This window comes from Nicotiana tomentosiformis, chromosome 5 (assembly GCF_000390325.3).
Source record: "Nicotiana tomentosiformis chromosome 5, ASM39032v3, whole genome shotgun sequence".
NCBI lineage: Eukaryota > Viridiplantae > Streptophyta > Magnoliopsida > Solanales > Solanaceae > Nicotiana > Nicotiana tomentosiformis.
In genome coordinates this window covers 121559445-121570238 of record NC_090816.1, presented here as the reverse complement: position 1 = coordinate 121570238, position 10794 = coordinate 121559445, and positions in this window count along the sequence as shown.

Below are 10794 nucleotides of genomic sequence, written 5' to 3'. Positions count from 1 at the left end.
ATCGTGGCTTCGATCACAGGCTCGAGCCTGGACCTCGATCATGGCATCAAGGCTGGGCCTTCGATCAGGGCATCGAGCAGGGGTCTCGATCCTAGCTCTCGACCCTTGCCTTCGATCAGGGCATCGAGCATGGGCCTTCGATCAGGGCATCGAGCATAGGTCTCGATCCTAGCTCTCGAGCCTTGCCTTCGATCAGGGCACCGAGCATAGGTCTCGATCCTAGCTCTCGAGCCTTGCCTTCGATCAGGGCATCGAGAATGGGTATCGATCCTAACCCTTGAGCCTTGCCTTCGATCATGTCCTCGAGCTGGACCTTTGATCGTGGCTTCGATCTCAAGCTCGAGCATGAGCCTCGTCAACCTTGGGCTCGATACCTGGGCTCGATATCTGGGCTCGATCACAGCCCAAAATATCCAATAGAAGAGGAAAAAATTACAACAGCTTTTAAGTCCAACTTTTAATCCGTTAACCATCCGAAACTCACCCGAGGCCCTCGGGACCTCAACCAAATATATCAACAAGTCCTAAAATATCATATGGACTTATTTGAAACCTCAAATCAGCTAAAACGACGCTAAAACCACAAATTACGCTCCAATTCAAGCTTAATGAAACTTAGAATTTTCAACTTCTACATTTGATGTCGAAACCTATCAAATCAACTTCGATTGATCTCATATTTTGCACACAAGTCATAAATGACATAACGGAGCTATGAAAATTTTCAAAACTGGATTTCGACTCCGATATCAAAAAGTCAACTCCCCGGTCTAACTTCCAAACTAAAATTCTTATTTTTAGCCATTTTAAGCCTAATTTTACTACGGACTTCCAAATAAAATTCTGATCACGCTCCTAAGTACAAAATCACCATACGGAGCTGTTGGAATCATAAAAATTCTATTCCGGGGTTGTTTGCCATAATTCAATATCCGGTCACTATTTGAACTTAAACTTTTAATTTTTCATCAAAATTCTATATCTCGGGCTAGGGACCTTGGAATTTGATTCCGGGCATACGCCCAAGTCCCAAATCACAATACGGCCCTACCGAAACTGTCAAAACACATATCCGAGTCTGTTTGCTTAAAATGTTGATCAAAGTCAACTCAGTTGAGTTTTAAAGGTCTAATTCACATTTTAATCCGTTTTTCACATAAAAACTTTTCAGAAATTTTTACGAACTGCGCACTCAAGGCAATGAATGATAAATAGTACTTTTCGAGGTCTTAGAACATAGAATTAATTATTAAATTTAAAGATGACATTTTGGGTTATCACATTCTCCACCTCTTAAACAAACGTTTGTACTCGAACGGGTTTAGAATTATACCTGAAGTGCTGAATAAGTGTGGATATCTGCTCCACATGTTTTCCTCGGCCTCCCAAGTCGCTTCCTCGACTGGTTGGTGCCTCCACTGGACTTTTACTGCAGAAATCCTCTTGGACCTCAACTGGCGAACCTATTTATCAATAATGGCAATTAGTTCCTCTTCATTACCCAAGCTATTATCTAGCTGAACTGTGCTGAAGTGTAACACGTGTGATAGGCCGGCATGATACTTCCGGAGCATAGAGACATGGAAAACCAGATGAACTCCCGATAGGATGCGAGTCAATGCAAGCTCATAAGCAACCTCCCCAACTCGTCTCAACACCTCAAATGGGCCTATAAACCTTGGGTTCAACTTGCCCTTCTTCCCGAATCTCATGATTCCCTTCATCGGTGAAACCTTCAAGAGAACTTTTTCACCCATCATAAATGATAAATCTCGCGCTTTCTGATCAGCGTAACTCTTCTCTCTGGACTGTGCTGCACGAAGTCGCTCCTAAATCAACTTTACCTTTTCCAAGGTATCTTTTACCAAATCAGTACCATATAATTTAGCCTCACCGGGCTTAAACCATCCGATGGGCGAACATCATCACCGACCATATAAAGCCTCAAATGGTGCCATCTTGATGCTGGATTGGTAACTGTTATTATAAGCGAACTCGGCCAAAGGCAAGAAACGATCTTACTGACCTCCAAAGTCAATCACACATGCCCTGAGCATATCCTCCAAAATCTGAATTGTCCGCTCTGACTGCCCGTTGGTCTGCGAATGAAAGGCTGTGCTGAGCTCTACACGGGTCCCCAACTCACTTTGTACTGCTCTCCAGAAATATGAAATAAACTAAGGGCCTCTATCTGATATGATAGAAATTGGCACACCGTGCAACCGAACTATCTCTTGAATATAAATCTGGGCCAAACTTTCTAAAGTATACGTAGTCACAGCAGGAATAAAATGTGCCGACTTGGTCAACCTATCAACAATGACCCAAACTGCATCAAACTTCCGCAAGGTCCGCGACAACCTAACTACAAAGTCCATAGTGATACGTTCCTATTTCCACTCTGGTATAGTCATCTGCTGAAGTAGGCCACCTGGCCTCTGGTGTTCTTATGTAACTTGCTGGCAATTAAGACACCTAGCTACATACTCAACTATGTCCTTTTTCATTCGTCGCCACCAATAATGTTGCCTCAGGTCACGATACATCTTCGTAGCACCTGGATGAATAGAATACCGAGAGCTGTGTGCTTCCTCTAGGATCTTTTTCCTCAGTTCATCCACATTAGGAACACATAGACGATCATGGAGTCACAGAACACCATCCGCTCCAAAAGTAACTTCCTTGGCACCACCTTGTAGTACCGTTTCTCGAAGAACCATTAAGTGTGGATCATCATACTAGCGAGCCTAGATCTGTTCAAATAGTAAAGACTGAGCTACAACACATGCAAGAACTCGGCTGGGCTTTGAAATATCCAGTCGCACAAGTTTGTTGGCCAAGGATTGAATATCTGAAGCTAACGGCCTCTCCTCTGCTGAAATGAAAGCCAAACTACCCATACTCTCCACCTTTCTACTCAAGGCGTTTGCAACCACATTTGCTTTGCCCGGATGATACAGGATAGTAATATCAAAATCTTTTAGTAACTCAAGCCATCTGCGTTGTCTTAGATTTAGGTCCCTCTGCTTGAACAAATGCTGTAAACTACGATGATCAGTGTAAACTTCACAAAACACCCCATAAAGATAATGCCTCCAAATCTTAAGAGCGTGAACAATCGCAGCTAATTCCAAATTATGTACTGGATAATTCTTCAGTTGACATGAATCATATGCAATAACTCGCCCTTCCTGCATCAATACACAACCCAAACCAATGCGTGAAGCGTCACAGTACACTGTATACATCCCCGAACCGGAAGACAACACTAACACTAGTGCTGTAGTAAATGCTGTCTTGAGCTTATGAAAACTCACCTCACAATCATCAGACCGTCGGAACGGAGCACCCTTCTGGGTTAATTTGGTCAAAGGTGCTGCAATAGATGAAAAACCCTCCACGAACCGACGATAATAACCTGCTAAACCTAGGAAACTCCTGATCTTAGTCGCCGAAGTAGGACGATGCCAATTCTGAAATGCCTCACTCTTTTTGGGATCAACCTCAATACCCTCGCCCGATACAATATGCCCCAAAAATGCTACAGACTCTAGCCAAAACTCACATTTAGAGAACTTAGCATAAGTTTTGTTCCCGTAGCGTCTAAAGCACTACTCTCATATGCTGCTCATGCTCCTCCTTACTGCGCGAGTAGATCAAGATATCATCAATGAAGACAATGACAAACGAATCAATATATGGCTTGAATACCTTGTTCATCAAATCCATAAACGTTGTTGGGGCATTAGTTAAACCGAGGTACATCACTAGAAACTCATAATGACCATATCTAGTCCGAAAAGAAGTCTTCGGAACATCCGAATCCCGAATTTTCAACTGATGGTACCCCGATCTCAAGTCGATCTTAGAGAACACCCTGCAACTGGTCAAATAGATCATCAATACGCGGAAATAGGTACTTGTTCTTAATAGTGACTTTGTTCAATTGGAGATAATCAATACACATCCGCATTGTTCCATCCTTCTTCTTCACAAATAATATCGGTGCACCCCAAGGCGATACACTCGGTCTGACGAACCCTTTGGCTAGTAACTCCTCAAGCTGTTCTTTCAATTCTTTAGGAGCCATGCGATACAGTGGGATAAATATAAGATGGGTATCTGGAGCCAAGTCAATACATACTCCCGAACTACAGGCACTGAATCAATAGCCGGAGTCTCTGCAGTAGTATTCCGAACATAGGCTAGATAAGCCAAACAACCCTTCTCAACCATGTGTTGAGCCTTTATAAAAGAAATAACTCGATTAAATGAACTAACAGACGAACCCTTCCACTCCAGCTTAGGCAATGCGGGAATAGCCAAGGTAACCGTCTTAGCATAACAATTTAGAATAGCATGATATGAAGTTAACCAATCCATGCCCAGAATAATTTCAAAATCGGTCATCTCAAGCAATAGGAGATCTGCTCTAGTTTCATAACCACAAAATGTAATAATACAGGACCGGTAGATCCGGTTCACAACAACAGAATTGCCCATAGAGTGGACACATAAACATGAGTACTCAAGGACTCACGAGAAACATCCAGGAATGGAGCAAATAGAGATGACACATATGAATACGTAGATCCTGGATCAAATAATACTGAGGCATCTTTGCCTCAAATAGAAATAATACATGTAATCACGACATCTGAGGCCTCTGCATCTGCTCTGGCCGGAAAAGCATAGAACCGAGCTAGAGTGCCAACTGGCTGGCCTCCGCCTTGCTGACCTCCACCTCTAGGATGACCCCTACCTACCTGTCCTCCACCTCTTAGTGGTCGGACTATTGGTGGACCAACTGGTGCGGTAATCATAGGTTGTTGACCCTGCTGCACTGGTCTACCCCACAATCTGGGGCAGAATCTCCGTATGTTACTGGGATTCCCGCACTTATAACAACTTTTCAGTGCGATAAGCTGCTGACTAGAAGTCTGGCCCTGGTGACCTGAATACCCACTAGAAGAACCCTGAATAGCTGGTGGGCGATAAGAACTCTCTGGTATAACACTGAGATAGGGTCGCACTGGAGCACCTCGAGGAGGCAGTGGTGCTGGATATGGGGGCCTGTTGGACTTCCCTCTGCCCTCAGATGGAGTACCTCTGAACTCTCCATAATACCTAAACTGCTTATCTCTAGTAACCTGCTCTCGGCTACGCTGACGTACACCCTCAATCATGCGGGCTATCTCTACGACTAGCTCATAAGAAGTAGCCATCTCAACCTCTCTAGCCATATCGGCCTGAATGCCAGTATGTAAACCCGCAACAAACCTCCGCACTCTCTCCGCCTCAGTAGGGAGTATCATAAGTGCCTGGCAAGATAACTCAGAAAACCTCGCCTCATAATCGGTCACTGACATCTGACCCTGCTGGAGCTGCTCAAACTGAAACCTCAACTCTTCCCTCTGGGAGAGTGGAATATACCTGTCCAGGAAGATATAGGTGAACCTGTCCCATGACATGGGAGAAGAATCTGTTGGTCTGCCAAGAACATAAGACTGCCACCATTTACGGCTCTACCCTCTAGCTAAAATGTAGCAAAGTCTACCCCATAAGACTCCAATATCCTCATGTTGTATAGTCTATCCTTGCACCGATCAATGAAATCCTGGGGATCCTCATGTTGTTCCCCCCCAAAGACAGGAGGATGTAGTCTAGTCCATCTGTCCAAGTTTTTATGGATCAGCGGTTGCAGCTGATCTCGGCTCAGGTATAGCTGCTACCACTGGCTGGGATCCACCCATTGTTAGTGCACCCTAGGTCTGATATACTGCAGCTGCCTGTCCATGAGCCTGTGCAGTCGGAGTCTGTGCTCCCCCCACCTTCCTGAGATATGGCTGGGTCTACCGAAAATAAACCGGCCTGAGTCATAGTGTCCATAAATCACAGCATATGACCCATAACATCCTGAAATCCCAGTGTATATGTGAAATCCACCAGAGCTGGCTCTACCACATGTACTTCACCCTTCTCCCCACGATCGAGGCCCAGTTCGAGGACCAGTTCCGAAGGCTGTCTGGGTAGTTTCATAAAAAAAGGGCATTCGTCCCATTCGCCATTTTTAACAAATTGGAGCTTGAGCAGAGACGATTTTGGATAGATTTTCAAGGAAAGACATTGGGGTAAGTGATTCTAACTCGGATTTGGTCTATATACATAAATATATCGATGTTTTCACCGTTAAACTAGTGTTTTGAGATTGAAATTTGGGAAATTTTTAAAAACGAAGTTTTGAGATTTCGGTATTGATTCGGAGTCGGATTTGAGTAAGACTAGTATGGGTGGACTCTTAATTTAATGGGTTGTCGGATTTCATAACTTTCACCGGATTCCGAGATGTGAGCCCCACGGACGAATTTTTAATTAATTTCGGGATTTTTATTGAAAATGTAGTATTTTCTTATAGAATTGATTCCTATAAATTTTAGTGATTGTATCGAATTATTTTTGGTTAGATTCGAGACAATTGAAGTTGGATAATCGAGGAAAATGCCTACTAGTGGATTAAATTACAGCAAGACGAGGTAAGTCTCTTGTCTAATCTTGTGAGGGGAAAATTTACCCCATAGGTGATTAAATTAAATAATTGTTGCTAATTGCAGGGGCTACGTACGCACGATGTGACGAGAATCCATGCGTAGCTACTATTAATGCTAAAGTCCGGGTAGTTTAGGACTCAAAGCATGAATTACTTGTGTAAATTGTATTCTTTATTAATTAAATTATTTATGTATATATTGTGAATTGTTATGAAAGGTAGTAAAAGATGAAATTTTCATATGCTTAAATTTTTGATTAGATTAATTAATTATTGAAATAAATTATTATCCTCTCGAATAAATTTTACAATAAACACTCTTATTCCGGAGGTACATAAGAAAATATCTTCCTTTCTTGTGGATCGGGCCGAACGCCTCGGCAGGATAGATGCATCTATGGATCATGCCGCACGTTCCTCGGCAGTGTACACGACACTCTGAATTGCGCCGTACGATCTCGGCAGAAATCGTGCTTAATAATAATAATTACACGACACTTTGATAGTTTATTACAGCTTGCGAAGCTAATTGATAAATTGGTATTCTTTGGAATTTAAAGAATTATTATTCCTACTTGTTAAGGAATTATTGTTATTCTTGTAAATGAGACTAATTCATGATTTGGAAATTTATTCAATTTGAAGGAATTTAATTAATATATTGAGAATTATTGCATTTGAAGGAATTTAATTATTTCTGCTGGTTAAATAAATTATTGTAAATTTTGTGAATCATGTTGATTTAGATATTGTAGTTTTTTTTCAATTTTTATCATTGACTCATAATGAGTGTCAAAGTCGGCCATCTCATATCTACCACTTCGTACTTACTGGGTACACGTTGTTTACGTACTCATACTACACTTGCAGTACTTTTTGTGCAGGATCTGAGATAGGTACTAGTGGAGGACATATCATCATATATCCACGTCATCCCGAGGAATAGTGGTGAGCTGCCTTTCTGAGTCGTTCTGCAGCTACCAGTGTCTCTTCTTATATTTACATTCTGTCTATTTCATTTTAGACAGTATTTGGAGTTTTGTATAATCTACTAGATGCTCATACACTTGTGACACCAGGTCTTGGCACACACATTGGTAGAATTTGATGTTTTTATTATTTTCTTGGATTTAAATCTAATCGATATATGTTTGATTTATTAGTTGGCTTGCCTAACTGTAGTATTGGGCGCCATCACCACCTTTAGGTGAAATTGGGTCGTAACAACATGGTATCAGAGTACTCGGTTCTTGTAGGTCTCACAAGTTATGAGCAGACCTAATAGAGTCTTGCGGATCGGTACAGAGACGTCTGTACTTATCTTCGAGAGGCTATAGGGTGTTAAGAAACTACCTTTCTTCATCTTCCATCGTGTAATTGATGTAGTACTAAATATCTTTCTCTTACTCTCTCACAGATGGTGAGAACGCGCTCGAATGAGGTTCCGGACCAGGTAAGAGCTACTCCCCCAGTTGCTAGAGGTCGAGGGAGGGCTCCAGCCCGTGGTAGCGGTAGAGGACGTCCCAGGACCAGCCCGTGATAGAGGTAGAGGACATCCCATGACTGTTCCAGTTATTCCACCAGTGGATCCAGCAGAGGATCCCATTATTATCCTTGACCTCGGTCATGGCATCGAGGCTGTGCCTTCGATCAGGGCATCGAGCATGGGTCTCGATCCTACCCCTCGAGCCTTGCCTTCAATCAGGGCATCAAGTATGGGCCTTCGTTCAGGGCATCGAGCAGGGGTCTCGATCCTCGCCCTCGAGCCTTGCCTTCGATCATGTCCTCGAGCTGGACCTTCGATCGTGGCTTCAATCTCAAGCTCGAGCCTGAGCCTCGTCAACCTTGAGCTTGATATCTGGGCTCGATCACAGCCTAGAATATCCAACAGAAGAGGAAACAATTGCAGCAGCTTTTAAGTCCAACTTTTGATCCGTTAACCATCCGAAACTCACCCGAGGCCCTCGGGATCTCAACCAAATATACCAACAAGTCCTAAAATATCATACGAACTTATTTGAAACCTCAAATCACCTAAAACGACGCTAAAACCACGAATTACGCTCCAATTCAAGCTTAATAAAACTTAGAATTTTCAACTTTTATATTCGATGTCGAAACCTATCAAATCAACTCCGATTGATCTCAAATTTTGCACAAAAGTCATAAATGATATAACGGAGCTATAAAAAGTTTTGGAGCTGGATTCCGGCTCGATATCAAAACGTCAACTCCCCGGTCAAACTTCCAAACTAAAATTCTTGTTTTTTAGCCATTTCAAGCCTAATTTCACTACGGACTTCCAAATAAAATTTCGATCAGGCTCCTAAGTCCAAAATCACCATATGGAGCTATTGGAATCATCAAAATTCTATTCTGGTGTCGTTTTCCCATAATTCGACATCCGATCACTATTTGAACTTAAACTTTTAATTTTTTATCAAAATTCCATATCTCGGGCTAAGGACCTCGGAATTTGATTCCGGGCATACGCTCAAGTACCAAATCATGATACGGACCTACCGGAACTATCAAAACACTTATCCGAGTCCGTTTACTTAAAATGTTGACCAAAGTCAACTCAGTTGAGTTTTAAAACTCTAATTCACATTTTAATTCGTTTTTCACATAAAAGCTTTTCTGAAATTTTTACGAACTGCGCACGCAAGTCAAGGAATGATAAATAGTACTTTTTGAGGTCTTAGAACACATAATTAATTATTAAATTTAAAGATGACATTTTAGATCATCACATATATGTCCAGAACCTGTGCTAACCTCATATGTTGATACAAAATGGCCACATTGCAATCCCATGATTCATCAACTTTTTTTCCATGGTTGCCTGAATGTACATGTCATACATATGTATAAAAATATATAAATATAAAAATTCTTAACGGGTTAACGGTTTATCCGATAAGAAAATTGAATAATTCGCCCCCAAACCGATAAGCTGTTAATAATAAAATTTCAATCTGTTTCGCACCCATTAATCCGATAACCCGATAACAATAAGCCATTAAGCCACTTTTGCGGTTCGGTTTTCGGTTTCGGTTCGGTTTTGAACACCCCTAGTATTAACTCTTTTTAAAAAGAATGAACCTATTTTCCTTTGAACCTATTTTCCTTTTAGTCAATTTAAAAAAGAATGGTTCATATCTAAATTTGAAAAGAATATAACTTAAACTTCTTATTTTACCTTTAATAAATGATTTATAAGCATACAAATACCTATGGATGGTTTTGGACCACAAATTTCAACAATTTTTTCGTTTTTATTAGACTACGCATCTATTCAATTAGATTCAAACAAATTGAAACAGAGGGAGTAATATTTTTTTTGAAAAACTTTACTCGGTGTAAAATGGTGTATATATATATATGACATCAATATTTATATTAATTGAATTGCAGATGACATAACGAGTCTAACATATTTTAACGGTAATTTGTGGTTACTCAAGTTTTGAGTAATCGAACTATACTCTAAATTAAAGTTGGTTTTAGGTAATTCGGAATGAAGGTTCAAAAATATTTATCTCACCTCTCTTTCTTGCCTCTCTTTATTAGTAGCAGGAGCTCAACGAAATTGGTGGCCTAAATCCAAACCTTGATTAGAGGCCTTAAATATTTTTTAAACAAAAACTGCGTATATATTTTTATTTGAAGTTTATTTATCTAGATGTTTGAAATGTAAAGTTAAGTAATAATTTTGTTTATAATCAATTTTTTCTAAAAAAGTTTTTCAATTAATAATATGTATAGATAATCCATTTAATTATCTTGAGACATTGTTGATATTAAGTGTGATTTTATTAATTTTAATTTTAAAATAAAATTTTCCGTTTATGCAACTAGTATAAAAATTATTAATTTTATTTTATAAGTAATATATGCATTTGAAAAGGAATCAAGTCGTCTTATTAAGCGTTGCAATCTCGAATCATTTGTAGTTTTGACTAACTCAAATATTTGATGATGGTTTTGATACTTTAAACCAGTTTAAGAGTTTGAGTAACTTAATTAACTTTCTGGTTGAATCTACAGATGCGTGAGGTTGATTAAAGTGTCCAGTTGAGACCTAAAGACCGCAGTTACTAGCTCCCCATATCGAATGAGTTTAAGTTACACTAGATTTTTATATTGAATTGCTTCGGGAGTTCGTGACCAGATTTCAGAAAGAAAGAATGTTGCTACTGGTCGTGCCGGACGAATGGGCGACTGAGGCGTTACGACTTGAAGAT